The sequence below is a fragment of the Apodemus sylvaticus genome, chromosome 4 (assembly GCF_947179515.1).
Source record: "Apodemus sylvaticus chromosome 4, mApoSyl1.1, whole genome shotgun sequence".
Taxonomy (NCBI): Eukaryota; Metazoa; Chordata; class Mammalia; order Rodentia; family Muridae; genus Apodemus; species Apodemus sylvaticus.
This window is the reverse complement of record NC_067475.1, coordinates 56,928,829-56,934,246: the sequence shown is the minus strand read 5'-3', so window position 1 is coordinate 56,934,246 and position 5,418 is coordinate 56,928,829.

Genomic DNA, 5,418 nt, shown 5'->3' with positions numbered 1-5,418 from the left:
TTGTAGTGTTTGCTACTTTATCAAAGAAAGCCTGAAGTACACCGAGTAGTCTCTATTCTTGGCCTTAAACATGGTATGTTCTTTTAAAAACATCTTTTGATATGAGTACTTTTATGAGAGATATTTTCCATGGCTCACAGTAATCAGCACTGGTCAACAAATCACTTTCAATCAGGGCTTAAAACAAGTTTTATTATATTAATACATTTCTTATAGTGCTTCAAATTTGTTGGTTGTTGTTGTTGTTGTTGTTGTTGTTGTTGAAGAATATTCTCTGTAAATAGGAGCCTGCCTGAAATCATCTGAGTTCTTTGATGGCTTAAATTTTGACTCCCTGTATCCTGACAAACACACACAAAATCAATGGGTATGTATTTGATTCTGGCCAGATGAATATTAACAGATCTATCATATATGCTTATAATAATTTCATCAAGTCTGGTCTCTGAGATTAGAATTTTTAATTGCCAGTGAAAGAGAGAGATTATTTGCAAATATGCTACCATTTTGTTCTTTATAAAATAAAGGTTAAGGCTGATGCCATTGCTCAGGAGTGTAAATTACTTGCTGCCAGCCCTGACAGTTATCTGAGTTCAATATGTTGGATCCACATAGTAGAAAGAAAAGATTCCTACCAGTTATCCTTTGACCTTGATCTCCATATGCCTATATACGTACATAATAAGTAAATGTGATAATAGAGATAAACATTAATGCTCCTAAATAAGATTGCAAAGTCTGTAAACCAAAAGGAGATATAATTAATAACATAAAAATTACTGTACATTATAATTAGGATCTTTGGTTTTTCATTTAGAGAAATTTATAATTAGTAGTAAAATTAGCATTGGGCAGATATTTAGCCTTTTTATTGGAATGTGATCTTTTTAAAACCTATATCTGAAGAAGAGACTGAAATCCAAAATATAAATCTGTATCTTTTTCGATTGTCATGCAAATGATTATAAAGTTTCAATTTAGATTTCTGTGTAGATAAAGGATGGTTATAAGGGATGGTTTCAAGATGCCTACTAGGATTTAAAGGAAGGAAATATTGACCTGAATAATACCCAGGGTCAAATTAGTTTGTAAAATAATACTTGATGAATACTAAAATAACTTATTTTTTTAGAAGAAATGGGGCGGAACCAGAAGAAAAGATGGTAATTAAAAGTTTAAAATATATCAAGAAGGAATTTAAGGAAAACTGTTTCAATGGTGGAGCTGTAGACTTCAACTATAAGTTGTTGGATATCAAACTCAGTAACAGTAATTAAAGAAATAACTCAGATTAATAGAGAAATAGAGTATTTACTTATGGGAATCTATAATCAACAAGGAAGACATTTTAGTAAATATTGAATGATTGATGTTGCTGCTACTAGAAAAAAGTTACATACAGATCATGATTAAATCCTTTAAAAAAGTATGATATAGCCCCATATGGAAAATATCTTTTTCTGTAGTTTCTCTCTACCAATAAGTTATGAAGTATCCATGGTATTATGAGAAGCAAATAATACCAAATAATAATTCATAGAGTGGAGGTTCATGAATGCACATGTATAGAAGACAGTTAAGAGAAAAGCTTAGACTTGCTGAAATTACCTTCTCAGACTATTAACCTTAGAGAAATGGTTTCAATAAAGAAAGTTATCTAAGGTAAAAATTAATATTTTGAAGGTATTTAAATTCCACTAGTTAACATTTACCCTTTGAAATAACGAAGACTGAAAACATGAGTAGGATTAAAGAAGGGATTGTAAACCAAGAAAGCATGGCGTATTGTTTCCTTACCTAAAGCTTGAAATGATGACAAATAATGTGCATCCTCAGTATATCATCCCTTGCCAGTTCTGTCAAAGACAGGTATGGTGTAACAGATGAGAAAGTTTTGTTGTTGTTTTAATTTTTACAGTGCATTGGAGAATTCTCCCAAGTATTTAGGTTATAAGTAATACTAAGCAGTAAATAAATACTTTTAAAAAGAAAACACACAGTCAGCTGTGGTGGTCTAAAAACATTAAATGAAAAATACCAGAGCCCCACAATTGGTAAGTTTTAATTGAGTCTTTTAATGAAATCTTGTATCATTGTTAAGAAACTCTTTTTCTTTACTGGATGTGGCTTAAAATCACAAATGCAATAATGCTGGCAATTTAGATATGCTAAAGAAATGCCATAAATTAGGTCTTTCATATAAAACCTCATGTAAAAGTTCATGACTTGATGAAGGAAAAAATATCATTTGCTGAAGTTGGGAGGAACAAGTCTCTTCATGGTATTATGAAGAAGAAAAAAAGTCATGTTGGTTTTGATTTTAATTCAAACTAACAGTTACAGCTACATTATATGGCTTTAAGAGAAGCTGTAAATTTGTGTACATATGTGTAAACATACATGTATACACACACATATGGTTCAGTTATATATTATGTTCAGTTATATAATGGAGATCTTGGAATTTATCCCTAAAGAATGAGGGAAGTTACTAATTAAAAGATGAAAGGGGCTTTTATTTTGTTCTTTGCATTTTTCTTTATTTTGAACTTTTTGCTTTGAAATAATTATGTACACTGTAGGAAGTTGCCAAAGTAGTATGAAATCCCATTCACTTTTCACCTGTTTTTTCCAAGCTGCAATACTTTATGTAGCTATATTAAAATATTAGAATTAGGAAATTGCCAGTGATAATATAATCTTATCTAGGTTATACAATTCCATGTTTACCACGTATGTATGTTTGTAATTCTGTGATATTTTATTTCATTTGTATGTATAATGTATTTAAGATACAGAACTTTGTATTTTCACGAAGAAAATGCTTCACACTATGTCCTTTTATTTATTCATACAGTCTCATATTTAACAACTTGAAAATGCTAATCTCTTCTCATCCATAGTTTTTCCATTCCAGGAATATAGTATAGAATTATATGTCATATAATCCTCTAAACTGACTCTACATTACACATAGTGCCTTTTGCTTCATCAACCAGCTAATATAGAATTGCTTCCTCTTTTTTTATTTACAAATGAAATTTTATTCTATATTATTGCCAGACTATTTAATGGTCATCCATTGGAGCATATTTGGGCTACTCTCAATTCTCAGTTCTTATTGGTACAAGGTTTTGTGTAAACTTTAATTTCTTTAATAAGAAATACCCAGGATTATATTAGAATACATAACAAGTGTACTTTAGTTATTTTTTTTAAATTGCTGGAGTGTTTTCTTGAGTACTAATATGATACTGTTTTACATTTCACAGCTACCAAGTATCTCTGTTTCCTCCTTTGATGACACTGACACTTTATAATTTTTAGTGTTTTAATAATTCTAAAGTATCATCTTGAATTTAAATGGCATTTGCTCATAGATAAAGATGTAATTATTTTCCATTCTAGGGTTCATTTTTTTATTGTTGCTGCTTATTATCTATTTGAATTATATTAGTTCTACTGAGATTTGCACATGTTAAAAATGTTCTGTATTCCTGATTATTAACAATGGCTGGATCTATTTATGTTTTTTTTCTTTTCTTAATTACCAGTCACATTGTCTTCCTTTGTGTATCATATAAATATTTATATTGGAGATGGCAGACAGATTTCTGTGTTCTAATCCAGCCTGGTCTACATAGCAAAACTCTGTTTGGAAAAAAAAATTATGACTACCAACCAAAATAAAAAAGTATAAACAACAACAAGAGCTGAAATTATAGGCATGTGCCCACCGTGTCTATCTCTTTTGGGTTTCTCTTTTGTTTTTATATTTAGTAGTTTTAAGACAAGGTCCTATTCTTTATATATTGCCTAGAACTCACAATGTAACCTATGTTTCCCACTTGTCTTTCAGTGCTAAAATTACAGATATACATGGCCATGCCCAGCTTTTACAAAGGTGCCAGAGATCCTCATGCTTGTACATCGGGCACTTTATCAAATTAACCATCTCTCCAGCCCATGAAATGTGAACTTAATATTTTTCAATTGTGTGTCTTTTAATAGGCACTTTGGGGATTTAGTAATTCATAAAACGAGGCATTTCATCCAACCTCTTCACCTAGCCTGAGAACCTAATTACTATTTTGGGGTCTAGCCATGCCTTCTCCCCAGTCCAGCAGATCTAGTCTTGGTCTTACATCCAGTGCCAGCCCTAGTCTTACCACCACTTGCTTGCATCACACTTCTAGGTAGGTGTCTTAATTAGGGCTGGCTTACAGTTCTAGAGGTTTAGTGCATTATCGTCATGGTAGGAAACATCACATCACCGTGTAGGGGGAGACCTGATGCTGTCGATGGATCTACAGACAGCAGAAAGAAAATGCCACCTTTCCACTCAGCCAGATTCACCCCCACACTACAGGCTTTGACCAGGAGGTACATCCTTTACACCAGCCCAGTCTCCTCAGTCTACCTAACTTTATTGTACATAAACCATTTCTAGCCTCTAGACTGAACTTACCCATGCAATCAAAAGAAGTCCACATTCCCAGATTTTATTACAAAAATAAAAATACCAACAATATGAAAAATTAATACTATTAAAGTTTATTAGTCCTATAGAACTATTTTCTAATGAGAATTGCCTGGATGAACACTAGAACACAGACTTTGAGGTAATAATCATATACTTTACCAAAGGATCCAAGTAGTTTGAAGAAAATACAAAGAAACAGTTCAGTGAAGTTAAGGAGAATATATGCCTGAGTGATCACCATCCCCCAAATAAGCCTGATAAAAACGGGGAAGACAGTCTAGGACTAAGATGTAGGGATGACTCTGTATCCGTACATGTGACTAAATAATTGGATTCTACCTACCACTCTTCTCTACTCTTCCAGTCCCCCAGTACTAGGCAGGAGAGGAAGAAGGTCAGAGAGGAAAGGGAATGCCAAGTCATTAGACTACTTCCTGCTGATTAAGGGCATCCAGTTCCTTGAGGCAAGTCCAAACTTCATTATCAGGATATCTCAAAAGAACAGCAATACTGACTGGCAGCAACTGCTTCAGCCTTTCACGATCTGGCATTTTTATTCCCTGTCAAGAGTTCCAGGAATTGCAAAGGTAAGCTTTCTTCAGGTGGCAAAATCATGCCCTTGCCAGAGCTCAAGACAAATCAAAGTTAAGTGCTGTGAAATGTTGAAAGCAATCCCATATCCTACACCTGAGAAGAAAACAGCTCAAGGCATAAAAGTGGAGAAGAAAACAGCTCAAGGCATAAAAGTGGAAATTGATTCAATTGAGAAAAATAAAAAAGCAAACTGAGGGAAATCTGGAAATGAAAAATTCAGGAATGTCACTGGCAAGCCTCACTAAGAAAATACAAGAGATGGAAGAGAGAGTATCAGGTATTGAAGACAAGATAGAAGAAATGGAAACTTTGGTCAAAGAAAATGTTAAATATAAAAACTC